This window comes from Rhineura floridana, chromosome 3, assembly GCF_030035675.1.
Source record: "Rhineura floridana isolate rRhiFlo1 chromosome 3, rRhiFlo1.hap2, whole genome shotgun sequence".
Taxonomy (NCBI): domain Eukaryota; kingdom Metazoa; phylum Chordata; class Lepidosauria; order Squamata; family Rhineuridae; genus Rhineura; species Rhineura floridana.
Genome location: NC_084482.1, coordinates 191,114,980 through 191,128,948, shown reverse-complemented (window position 1 = coordinate 191,128,948; position 13,969 = coordinate 191,114,980). Strand labels below are relative to the sequence as shown.

Below are 13,969 nucleotides of genomic sequence, written 5' to 3'. Positions count from 1 at the left end.
CTATATAGGCCACTGCGAAATCTGACATGCCTCGTAACACAGTATTAATTAGTCTCTGAAAAGAACTTGGTGAGTTCCTTAGTCCCATGGGTAAAGTCACAAACTCATATAACCCGTCTGGTGTACTGAAGGCAGTTTTGGCTCTGGACTGCTCGTCTAATTCCATCTGCCAAAATCCTTTACACAGATCTATGGTAGAGATAATGGTTGCTGCTCCCAATAGCTCTAACATTGCGTCCACCCTAGGCATAGGATACGCATCTGGGACAGTAATTTTATTGATTAAACGATAATACAAAACCTTGTGGTTCCATCTTTTTTCGGAACCAGTACAATACTTGAGGCCCAGGGACTGATGGATTCCCTGATCACTCCTAGTTCCAACATGTCTTCAACCTCCTTTCTAATTTCATTCAAAACTTTCCCATTCACACAGTACAGAACAGATCTGATTGGGGCATGATTTCCAGTATCAATTGGATGTCTGGCTATACTGGTTCGGCCAGGTTTATTGCTGAAGAGATCCCCATAATTTTTTTAAACTCTTAGAATCTCTTTCTTGACTTCTTCCTTCACCTCCTGTGACCATTCGAATTGATCTACCCCTCCTTTTGCTTTGCTTTCCTGTACCAAATCTGGAAGTTCAGGCCCACTTCCCTCAGGGAATAAGGTAACTTGCAACACCTTTGCATCCCTGGTGTGATAAGGTTTCAACATATTTACATGAACCACTTTATGCTTTTTTAATTGGCCTGTGGTTATCACATACGTCACTGTGTCAAGCTTTTCCCTTATGGTATATGGTCCCTCCCAGTTGGCCTGTAATTTATCGTGTTTCCTGGGTATGAATGCCATAACCATATCTCCCACATCATACACACGTTCTCTGGCTGTTCTATCATACCAGTAACTTTGCTTCAAACTTGCATCCTTATCCAGCTCTTCCCTGAACTGCTCTGCCTCTTCACTAGAGACCATTCGATACAGTTTGTCTCTTTTAGCAGGCCTGCCAGGGGTTGCTATGGCGACCTTAGGCTCGATAACAGGTTCCACCCTGTTTTCTTCGGCCTCTGTTAACATGGTTTCTGTTGCTTTGCCAAGTTGTTGTCTGGTCACCACATATATTTTTCCTTGTGCCCCCATAACATCTCTTCCCAGTATCACTGGTTCTTGTTGTTGGGCATTAATACCTACTTTACATATTTCCTCCTTTCCTCTCCACTTTAATTTTATCAGGGCCATGGGTATGCTTTCTGGTTCACCCCTCACTCCTTGGATTGTCACCGTTTCCTGAGGTAATATTTCCTCAGATTTTATCAAATCTGGCCTCAGTAATGTCTGAGCGGCACCAGTATCAAGCAATGCCCAATAATTTGCCCCTTGCACACTCACTTCTTCCCTCAGACTCGAATCAAAGTCTTTTACATTTGTCCAGTTTATCTGGCAGAACTGAACCTTCTTCGTTTCTAACTCCCTTGGTTCTGTTCACTGCCCTTCCCTGAGCAGGATTACCAATGGGGTTGGCAACCTCACATTGAAAACGTAGGTGCCCCGGTCTACCACATTTATAACATAATTTCTCCTCCATTTTAGGGTACACAGATCCACTCTGGGGTGTCCTGTGCCCTTCAGACTTTATTGGAGGACTCACTCGCTGTGGTACCACATCCTTTCTGCCACCATTATATGGTCTGGGTTTAAACTCTCTTGATGTTTTCCCCACCCAGCCAGTTCTGTTGGAGGCAAAATGATCCGCCATCTCTGCGGCCTCCTGCACCGACGTAGGGGAACGGTCTTTGACCAGGAGCCTTATTTCTGGTGGTAATTGATGGAATAATTGATCCAGTATCATGAGGCTTTTCACCTCTTCCACTGACTGAGCTTTGACACTTCCCATCCACTTTCCAAATATGTCCATCAATTTTGCTCCCAGTTCAACAAAAGATCTCCCTGCTTGGATCTGACAGTTTCGAAATAACTTCCTAAAGTAGTCAGGTCCCAGTCTGAATCTTTTGTACACTGCCTCTTTAAACTTGGCATATGTGACAGGCCTGTGTGAGGGGAAATATTGGTATACCTCTGCCAATTCCCCTTTGATCAGATTTGATAAATATTGCATATATTTATCCTCCGGTAGCCCCCACATTTGAGCTGTCTTTTCGAAGGTGTTGAGGTAAATCTGTGGGTCTTGTCCAGGTTCAAACACCGCAAAATCTTTTGGTGTAACCTTTATTTTGGTTTCATTTCTGTCCTTTCTTGTTTCATCAAAATGAAACTTCTCTCTTTCAAATTTTAACTTTTCCACCTGTATCTCAGCATCCAATGCTCGTTGCTTCTCCCTCTCCTCAAACCCCATTCTCATCCTTTCAGTATCCATTCTCATTCTCTCAATTTCCAACTCCCGCTGTTTTTCCTTCTCTGCACCTTCCATCCTCAATCTCTCAGTTTCCAACTTTAACTTCTCTCTCAAATACTCTATATAAGCGGGATTGCTTGAGTACCCTTCTGGGTTCTCTGTCAGGTTGTTTTTGTTGAACAGATGCGAATGCTATCAATGCTACTTGCAATTCATCTACCCCTTTACCCTCGTGAGGTAAATTGAATGTTATGCACTTCTCCACCAGCTCCTCTCTTTTCATCTTTATATATTCAGTCATGTTTTTAGAAGTTCACTCGCACTTTGCCACACACTCTTTGCCAGTCACTCTCACAAGTAATCTTTATTTGTTATTTCTTTTAGCCACACCACTTTTAGGGACTCTCTAGGGTTCGAATCCCACCTCTGCCACCACATGTGACGTCCTTCCCTGGTTCTCCCTGTCAGGTTCCCACCTGCTTGTGGCTACTGCCTTTCACTAGGCACCACCAGGGATACCACCAGTCCGGACCGTCCTTTATATGGTTTCTCACTCCGCTCTAGCACAGATCTCACTAGATCCCCCTGCTAGGCAGCACCACCAGTCACGCCCTATAACCAATACTCCCAGAGACTTTGCCTGAGTCTCTCTCTAGCTGGTTACTTTTGTGACTGCGTGCTTATGCTGTTCCCAACCCCCTTGTATCTTTATAGATAACGCATACAACTCTGGGTTGCTCTGGATACTTGAATTGTTATTATTCCTCCCTTCACCGCTGCCACCATTAGATACTGTTTCTGTTCAGCCTTGGTAATTACCTTGCCCTCCCTTCTGGTATGTATATCCCCCAGCCAAGGATCAGGCCTTTGGTAAACCAAATAAGTATTTATTAAATATCAGAAATAACAAGATTAGTTTTAGAATGTTTCACAAGCGTATGGTTTCATCTATTCCTGTTTTGTACTTGACTTATTATTAATCAGAACTCCAACTCCCTCTTTCTCCACACTCCTGACCTCCACCCTCAAACACCTCTTTCTCCATACTCCCAACATCCACCCTCAAACACCTTTCTCCACACTCCCAACATCCACCCAGATTCAACTGTCATTCTTCCATTTATACTCCCAGCCACTCAAACGCTCAGCCAATCATCCAGCATTCTACTGCTCATGTACTCCCCCTTCACTCCACTTACCATATGTCTTCTATATAAACAGCACTTACCATTTTTACCCTACAAGCAGGAACATCACAGGGAGCAGGGGGGGATTTTGACAGTGTGAATGGTATAAAACCACCTTAATATAGATATGCCCTCATTAGACTGGCTTCTCTTCTATCATTTGTGTCTTCTCTCTTTGGGCCTTCATGCTGTTGGGAAAGGGACACATTTCACATTTGGCCTTTTCAATCCCAGCACACCTCTACCCATCACCCTTGGTGCTGTATGTTATGGTGCATTTGTAGAAAAGAAACATGAAAGAGGTGTTGCTTCGGATGGGGAAGTATAGGGGACTGCAAGATTTCATACTTGGAGAGACTGAAAAGACAACAGATTGAGTTTGATTGGCTGCTGTTGAGAACAGAGCCAGAGGACCAGCCTCATGCAGTAAACAATATATGCCTTGTCTTGAAACACCTCTGCCATCACTGCTCTGGAGGAAACTACAGCCTTTGACTTGAAGCTACCTGCATTTTGGGCAAATACATATTTCCAGTAAGAGATCTCCAGTGGGAAAAGGTTTCCAAATTCTCCAAGTTCAAAATGATTCACAGTTGATGATAATCAGATTTCTGTATTTCAGCAAATCAAAATTTTGATGAGCTATTCACATACATCTGGCATCCTTTTTATTGTTATTAATATCGTTTGTGTCATTGGCTTTTTTTGGTACCAAATGTAAAACTGGCCAATTATTATTATTATTATTATTATTATTGATGTTGATGGGGTTTTTGGTGAGAGAGGACAGGGGGTAAAATTTCTAAATTGTGAGGAAAAAAAGAAAAGAGGAAGAATGTTGGAAATAATTTTTGGGAAGCAGAGAATGCACATCAGCTTGCTTAAATATTAGGTTAAAAACAAAACTAAAAGGAGGAGGAATTAAACGGACACCTTTTGGTTTCTTTGAGTGTCTTTTACTCTCTTTGGGAATAGATGGCCTTGTGCCTTTCGCCTTTAGGCAGTTTACACACTTGTCATTGCCACTGTTGCACATCTTTGCTGTTATGCTTTTGACTAGATTCTTCCTTTCCAGATCAAGTATGGCATTTATATCATGTCGTCCAAATTGTCTCTGCCATAGCTCAAGGCAATCTGTCATTGTACAGCATTTTATCATGTTTGCCTATTCCCTTGGACAGTAGTTCAAACACACCCTGGTTTTCAGAAGCTCTGGCATACAGTTCTCCATTCATGGTGGTTGTGCACTAGTTGTCACACAAGTTCACACTGAAGCCCTTTATGGTTAAAGTGGCAATACTTTAAAATTTTCCATTCAAATCTGGAATGAACATAATATCTCTTCTTATTGCCTCATGGCCTCCAAGCTCTGTATTGCAGGTCAGAATTCCATTTCCGCATTCCTTAACAGACAGAGAGTTCCCATTTGCAATAAACACGTTCCCTTCTATTTGGGTCTAGTTCACTGAAGAAATTCACATCTGATGGAGGAAAAAAGAGAGAAAGCCAAGAAAAAGGAGGAAAGGGAGGTCAGATGATATTGTATCAACAAATGTTATCCCTCATTTCCTAGTGTATTTTTCTGTCACTTTCCTTATTATTTGTTTATTATTAAATTTATATCTCACCCTTCCTCCCAGGAGCCCAGGGTGTCAAACTAAAACACTAAAAGCACTTGAAAATATCTTGAAAACAAAAGACTTTAAAATATATTAAAACAGGAAAGTTAACCTTCCAGGAGGATAGGACAAACCACAGGCAATTCCAGTACAAGTAGAAAGAAAGAAACAAAAGGTAATGGAAACTATGGATGGAAAGGACACTCCAGTGGTGGTGACCTGCAAGGTGTGTGCAATGTTTGTTTTCTTGTCTGAGAACAAGTTGGCGTACATGTGCAACAAGTGCAAGCTGGTGGTGCTGTTGGAAGAAAAAGTGAGAGGCTTGCAGCTGCAGATGGCCACACTTAAGAGTACAAGAGAAGATGAAGAGTTCTTAGACAGAACGTTGGAACAACAAAGAAGTACAGCAGGAGGAGGAAGAACAAAAGCATGTTGAAGCAGAAGCTGAGAAGAGGAACAACGGATTGGAGGAAACTCAGTGGACAAGGGAGATAGGAGCAGAAGAGCTAGAAGACACCCTGCACTGATGGAACTATGGAACTGCTTTCAGGCACTTGAGGATGAGACTGGAGGATAGCCTGCAGAGGATGAATTATAAAAGACACTATGTGGCAGTGAGCAAGAGGCTGAAGCTCAGTCAAGCAGAGGCATTGAAACTACGCCCCACAACAGGAAGAAAAGAGTAGTGGTGGTGGTGGGAGACTTCCTGCTGCGTGGCATTGAAGCCCAAATATGTCAAGAAGAGCCATGAACTCACCAGGTATCCTGTCTCCCTGGAGGACAGATTAGAGTTGTGACTGAAGGGATGCCATCATTCAGAGCCCACTGACCATATTCCTTTCTTCTAATCCGTGTGAGAATGAATGATACTGCTGAGTGAAGCTACGAAGAAATCATGTCAGACTTTGAAACTGTAGGAAGGAAACTCAAGGACTTTGGAGCCCAGAGAGTTTTCTCATTTATCCTTCCAATTCTTAGAAGAGGAGTAGGCAGGGAAAGAAAAATACTTCAGGTGAATGACTGGCTATGAAGGTGGCGCCAATGCGAGAGATTTGGATTCTGGGCTACACTTCCTGGAAGATGGTCTGCTGGCAAGTGATGGATTGCACCCCACAAGGACTGGGAAGAATGTGTTTGGCCACAGTATGGAGAACTTAATCAGGAGGGCTTTAAACTGAATCCTAAGGGAGAGGGAGACGTAAACTTGGAGGTAATGATTGACAAAAGCTTATGTACAGTAACAGGAACTGAGGGGACGGCTCTAATGGGGACCAATAATAGTTTTCATAAAAATGTACGAAGGAAGCCAGACCGTAAATCACATAGTCTTTGATGTCTGTGTCACTAATGCCCAGAGTATGGGAAACAAACAGGATGAACTTGAACTCTTAATGCAGGAGGGTAAATATGAGTTGATAGGTATAACTGAAACTTGGTGGGATAACTCCTGGGACTGGAATATAGCAACTGAAGGATATAACTTGTTCAAAAGAACAGAAGGAACAGAACGGAGGCAGAGTCACACCATATGTTAAAAATGTATATCGCTGCTCAGAAATACAGGAGGATGAGGTTGGTAGCTCCACCAAGCGTATTTGGATTAAAATTAATGGGGCAAGGAATAAAAGGAACATGGTGGTTGGAGTCTACTACCAACCACCCAATCAAAGAGAAGATGAGGATGAAACTTTTGAAAAGCAAATTGCCAATCTTTTGAGGAGGCAAGATTTAGTAGTAATGGGAGACTTTGATTACCCTGATAGCTGTCAGGAAACAAATTCTGCCAAACACGGCCACTGCAAGAAATTCCTGACTTGTGTTGGAGATAACTTTCTCCTACAGAAAGTGGAGGAAGCAACTAGAGGATCAGCTGTCCTTGACTTGATTCTAATAAATAGAGATGACTTAGTGGATGAAGTGGCAGTTACAGGAACTCTGCGGGAAAGTGACCATGTTATACCTGTGTTCTTCATTTTAAAGGAAGCAAAAACTGAGAGTAGCCATACACATACCCTGGACTTCGGGAAAGCTGATTTTAATAAACTCAGAACAATGATAAGTAAGGTTCCTTGGCAAGCGACCATAATGAGAAAAGAAGCTCAACATGAGTGAGAGTTTCTAAAAAGAAATTCTAAAGGACCAATTGCAAACAATTTCAAAGAGGAAAAAAAGGGGGAAGACAGCAGAAGAAGCCAATGTGGCTTCACAAAAAGCTTAGAGATGGCCTGAAAACATAAAAGGCCATATACAAGAAGTGGAAGGAAGTCCAGGATTCAAAGGAAGAGTACAGACAGGTAGCATGGAATTGCAGGGATGGTGTCAAGAAAGCTAAAGCTGAGAATGAGCTGAGGTTTGTGAGGATGCTTAAAAACAAAAAAGCTTTCTTCAGGAACCACCATAGTAAAATACAGAGAAAATAAATGGTGGTACAGCTACTCAATGAGGATGGCAAAATGATGACAAAGAAATGGAAGAAGTGCTCATTTCCTACTTTGGCTCAGTCTTCTCCCAAAACAGGTCTTTGACCCTCCTAGCAAACATGAAGTTGAAGGGGCAGGTTTGTAGCTTGAGATTGATAGACAAATAGTCAAGGGATACCTAATCATATTGAATGAGTTCAAATTTCCAGGGTATGATGAACTGCATCCTAGAGTATTGAAGAAACTGGCTGAAGAACTCTCGGAACCACTATCTATTATCTTTGCGAAATTGTGGAGGATGTGTGAAATGGCGGATGACTGGAGGAGTCTTATGTGGTCCCTATCTTCCAAAAGGGCAAAAAGGAGGAACCCAGGAATTACAGACCAGTCAGCCTGACATCAATCCTCAGGAAAATTTTGGAGCAGATTGTAAATCAGTCATTCTGTAAGCACCTTGAAAACAATGCAGTGATTGCTAGAAGCCAACCTGAATTTATCAAGAACAAATCCTGCCAGACTAATCTTATCTCATTTTTTGATTGGATAACTTCCTTGGTAGACTTTGGGAATTCTATGGACATAATATATTTTGACTTCAGCAAAGCTTTTGACAAAGTGCCCCATGATATTCTGATTAGCAAATTAGCTAAATGTGTCCTGGATGGAACAATTAGGTGGATCAACAGTTGGCTATAGAATCGTACTCAAAGAGTGCTTATCACTGTTTCTTTCTCAAACTGGGGGGATACTACAGGGCTTGGTCCTAGGTCCAGTGTTCGTCAACATTTTTATTAATTACTTGGATGAGGAGGTGCAGGGAATGCTTATAAAATTTGCACATGATACAAAATTGGGAGGGATAGCTAATACCCTGGAGAACAGAAACCAAATTCAAAGTGATCTTGATAGGCTGGAGCATTGGGCTGAAAACAACAGAATGAAATTTAACAGGGATAAGTGAAAAGTTTTACACAGTTATAAGGTGGGGTATACTTGGCTCAGCAAAACTACATGCAAGAAGAATCTTGGAATTGTTGATCATAAGCTGAATATAACAGTGCAATGTGGCTGCAAAAAAGGCAAATGCTAGTTTAGGCTGCAATAACAGAAGTATAGTTTCCAAATCACGTGACGTACTAGTTCTCTTCTGTTCTACACTGGTTAGGCCTCATCTTGGGCACTGTGTCCAGTTCTCAACACCGCACTTTAAGCAGGATGCAGACAAACTGTAACAGGTTCAGGGGAGGGCAATAAGGATGATCAGGGAACTGGAAACAAAGCCTTATGAGGAAAGACTAAAAGAATTGGGCATGTTTAGCTTTGAGAAGAGAAGACTGAGGAGAGGTCACACTCTTCAAGTACTTGAAAGGTTGTCACACAGTGGGGGGGGCATGATATCTTCTTGATTATCCAGAGTGGAATAATGGGTTCAAGTTACAGGAAACCAGATTTTGGCTCAACACAAGAAAAAACTTCCTAACTGTTAGAGCGGTGTGACAATGGAACACATTACCTAGGGAGGTGGTGGGCTCTCCAACACTGGAGCATTCAAGAGGCAGCCATCTGTTTGGTATGCTTTAAGTTGGGTCCCTGCATTTAGGAGGGGGTTGGACTCGATGCCCTTGTAGGTCCCTTCCAGTTCTATGATTCTATAATTCTATGATGTCATGTGGGATGAAATCCTACTGTCAATGAACCATAGTCCATTTTTAGAATTGGTTTATCTTATTGAAAAGCATTTATGACTGTGAGATTTGGACTGGTTTGCTTTTGGTTGAAACTGCTGGTTTGAATCTGCTCTCATTTGTCTCCCTCCTTGCCTGCAAGTCTCTCTTTGTACAACGGAGAGCTCCCATTGGCTGTTAAACAGTCCCTTTTGTAATGTCCTTTCTGACCACATTTGAAACACATAGGCTGAACTTTTTCTGATTGACTCTTGGGTGGAATACAATGCATGCAAATTTCCTTTCCTTTTGTTGTCCCTTAACTGTGTAATTTGATCCTTGTTATTGTTTTCTTCTTCTTAAAGTCTGCTAAGACCAGTTTAAAGACTGGGTTTTCCTTTGCATCAGCAGCAGACATAAAAGTAGAATATTCCTGTGGTAGGGATGCCAGCAAAATTGCACTTTTCTGTTCATTATCCAATTTCCCTCTTGTGGCATGCAGTTGAGCCTCAAGATTCAATAACTTTTCCATATGTTTCAAGGGATCCTTCCCCCTTTTCACTGCGCAGAAAACAGTTCTTTGTAAATCTGAATCTGATCTTGCATCTCAGTTTTTCCATATAGATTTTTCAAGGCTAATAACATCTCTCTAGCTGTTCCTTCATTCTTCACCTGTATAAGCTGTAAGTCAGCCACACACTGAATTAATAGGGGGTTTGCCTTGCAATTTTTGGAATCCCACCCTGTGATATTTTCAGCTCCTTGTGTGGGTCTTTCTGTCCCCACAACTTCCAGGAGATCATCATCCAGCTGGGTCTCAGTTCTGTATAGCCATGCATGGAAATACTCTGGTTGCAATTTTGGGATTAACGTATGTACATTAATATCTGCCTGTGCAGGTTTTTTCATTCAGACTTTCTGTCCTGCTAATAGGCCTATAACCTGTTAGGGTTTTTGGTAGATACACACTGCAGCAGAGTGGAAAAATAATTTGTCAAGACTGGTAGCTGAAAAAATAAACTTAAGGTTTATTACTATAAAGAGGTAAAGTCATACATGTTGAAGCAGCGATGTGGCTTGTACTCAGGAAGCAATTACTAAGTAACTGAGAACAAAGGAAGAGAAGGGAGGAAGGGGAGGAGCAAAGCCTGCAAAAGCAACAAACACTTTAGGGGAGGAATCAGCAGAGGACAGAATAGATTGCAGTTCTGTCTATTACCCCTCACTGGTTCAGATCACTTGTAATATGGGTTGCTACTTTTCTCCCAACACAAGGATATTAACAAATCACAGGGCCAAGATAGCATCTACCTGAGAGTTTTTAAATAAAGGTAATATGAAATAGCTGATCTTCTAACAAGAATATGTAACTTGTCCATAAGATCAGCTTCCATACTAGAGACCTGGAAAGCAGATGATGTAACACCATTATATGTATAAATAAGGATCTAGGAGGGATTCAAGAAATTACAGAGTGCTTAGCTTAACATCTGCTCCCTGTAAACTGGTAGAGATAAAATTATCAAACACAGACAAAGAAGTATTGCTGAAGAAGAATTAACATAGCTCCTGCAATGGTAAGTTCTGGAATTATCGGCATAGTCATTAACCAAAATGGAGACAATAGTCAAGAAATCAGAAGAAGGCTAGGATCGGGGAGGGCAGCTGTGAGAGAACTAGAAAAGGTCCTCAAATGCAAAGATGTATCACTGAACGCTAAAGTCAGGATCATTCAGACCATGGTATTCCCGATCTCTATGTATGGATGTGAAAGTTGGACAGTGAAAAAAGTGGATAAGAGAAAAATCAACTCATTTGAAATATGATGTTGGAAGAGAGCTTTGCGGATACCATGGACTGCGAAAAAGACAAATGATTTGGTGTTAGAACAAATTAAACCAGAACTATCACTAGAAGCTAAAATGATGAAACTGAGGTTATCATACTTTGGACACATAATGAGAAGACATGATTCATTAGAAAAGATAATAATGCTGGGAAAAACAGAAGGGAGTAGAAAAAGAGGAAGGCCAAACAAGAGATGGATTGATTCCATAAAGGAAGCCACAGACCCGAACTTACAAGATCTGAACAGGGTGGTTCATGACAGATGCTCTTGGAGGTCGCTGATTCATAGGGTCACCATAGGTCGCCGTCGACTTGGAGGCACATAACAACAACAAATGTGGATTGGGGTGATCAGGGAAATGTTGTGAAGAGACTTGAACATCTAGGTTTCAGTTCAGGTTTATTGAATGTATATATGTCACTTCCTCAAAGCCCCAAAGCAATTACAACCAAAGTAAATACATAAATAATATTACATGAACATTATTAAGAACAGATTTAACAGCACAATAACATACCAGTGGTGTCCAACTGCCTGGGAAAACAAAAATGTCTTTGCTTAATGCCAAAACAATAACAAAGCTGTCACTAGCCAGGCTTCCTGGGGGAGAGTATTCCTACAGAGAAGCTACTACAGAGTAGCCCCTTGCCACCACCCTCTGAACCTTCTTAAAGGTGGCATGCCGAGAAGGGCCTCAGATGATGATCTCGGGATCTGGGCAGGTTCATATGGGGACAATTCTCTAGATATAGTGATTCCAACCCATATAATACAATGTAGCTGCTGTGTTCTGCATTACATGTAGTTTCCAACCTATCATCAAAGGTAGCCCCACATACAATGCATTGCAGTAATCTAAACTGAAGGTTACCAGATAATGAAAGCCAACCTATCCCCATCGACATAGGGTTGCAGCTGGGTTAGCTGCCAAAGCTGGTAGAAGGCACTCCGTGTGATGAGGCCACTCGTGTCTCCAATTACAAGTGTTGAATCCAGGAGTACCCCCAGGCTGAACTCCTCCTTCAAGGGGAATGTAACCCCATACAGAACAGAATGTATTCCATTAATCCAGAAGAGGAATTGCCCACTAACAGTGCCTCAGTCTTACCTGGATTGAGTTCAGTCTGTTGGCTGTCATCCAGCCCATTACAGAGTCCAGGCACTGATCCAGCACATCCACTGCTACATCTGCTGAAGCTGTAAATAAGTAACAGAGCTGTGTTTCATCAGTGTATTGATGGCAACACACCCTAAAACCTTGGATAATCTCAGCAGTTTCATGTAGGTGTTACATAGCATGGGATATTATTTCAAACCCTGTGGAACCTGTGGAATACTTTGAATATTAGGCAGGCACCATCTCTGCTATCTTTTCGGCGCCTTTTGAAGACTTTCCTCTTTCAACAAGCCTTTTAGGTTGAGACCTATCCCAGTCTGCATCTGTGTTAGAATTGCTTAAATATGTTTTTTAATAATGTGTTTAACCCTTTTAAAAAGTTTTTTCTACATGTTTTTAACGCTGTTTTGTTTTAATGTATTTTAAGATCTGTTTTTATGATGTTTTAAAGTGTTTTTAGTGCTTTGTTTGCCGCCCTGGGCTTCTGCTGGGAGGAAGGGCGGGATACAAATTAAATAATAAATAAATAAACCCCATAATGAAGGCTCCACAGGGATGAACCCTACCCCCAAGCGCTGCCTTCTGGAGATGACCATCCCAGCAGGATTGCACCTAGGTCAACCAAAATTGCTTTGAGTTTGTTGGTGATCACTTGCTCAAGAACCTTGCCCAGGAAGGGCACATTTGCAACCAACCTATAGTTGTTAAAATCTTCTGGGTGCAAAGAGGGTTTCTGAAGGAATAGGATCACTGCCACCTCTTTCAGATGGCCTGGGATCATTTCCTCTCTTGGAGAGGCATCATAAAAACAGACTTTAAAATACATTAAAACAAAACATCTTTAAAAACATTTTTTAAAAGCTTTCAAGACATCTTTTAAAAAGTTAAAAGAAAAAGGGTTTTAAAAAAAGGAAATATAGGAATATAGGTAACAGGAATATAGGAAGCTGCCTTATACCAAGCCAGACCATTGGGTCCATCTGTATTATCTACCAGTACTACTCAGTACTATCTACACTGACTGGCAGCAGCTCTCCAGGATTTTAGGCAGGAGTGTCTCCCCAGCTCTACCTGGAGATGCCAGGGATTGAACCTGGGACCTTCTGCACATAAGGCAGATGCTCTGCCATGGAGCTATGGCCCTTCCCCAAATAATTTATTCAAGCTTGTTGTCAAGATAGCAGCTAGTTATATTGCTTATCTTCCTGCTATACAAAAGTGACTTGCTGATAACTGCAGATCAACCTGCTGTTAAAACTATAGGAGCAGGCCAGGCTAGTTATTTTTCCTAGACTATTGGCAACTCTAGATGAACATAACAGAAGAAGAATCTGCTAGACCAGGCGGCCCATGTAGTCCACACTCCTGTACTCTCAGTGACCGACCAGATGCCGATAGGAAGCCCACAAGCAGGACCTGAGCACAAGAGCACTCTCCCCTCCTGCAGTGTCCAGGAACTGGTATTCAGAAGCATATTGCTTCTAACCGTGGAAGCAGACCATTACTATCGTGGCTAGTAGCCATTGATACCCTTATCCTCCATATATTGTCTAATCTGCTTTTAAAGCCATCCAGGTTGGTGGGCCTCACTGCCTCCTGTGGGAGCAAATGCCATACCTTAATTATGTGCTGTGTGAAGGATTGACTTTCTTTTGTCTATCCTGAATCTTCCACTTCATTAGATGTCTATGAGTTACAAGAGAGGGAGAAGAACCTATCTCTAACCACTTTCTCCGTACCATGCATAATTTTATACA

At 41.8% G+C, this 13,969-nt stretch overlaps 1 long non-coding RNA gene across 1 annotated transcript; it reads right to left on the bottom strand.

Annotated features, from left to right (window-relative positions):
* Positions 1-3,976: 3,976 nt before the first annotated feature.
* Positions 3,977-13,903, bottom strand: LOC133382396 (uncharacterized). Its single transcript, XR_009761940.1, has 3 exons — positions 13,830-13,903; positions 12,204-12,292; positions 3,977-5,024 (listed from the first exon to the last, which is right to left on the bottom strand). It is a non-coding gene; the product is annotated as an uncharacterized LOC133382396 (long non-coding RNA).
* Between the last annotated feature and the right edge of the window lie 66 nt (positions 13,904-13,969).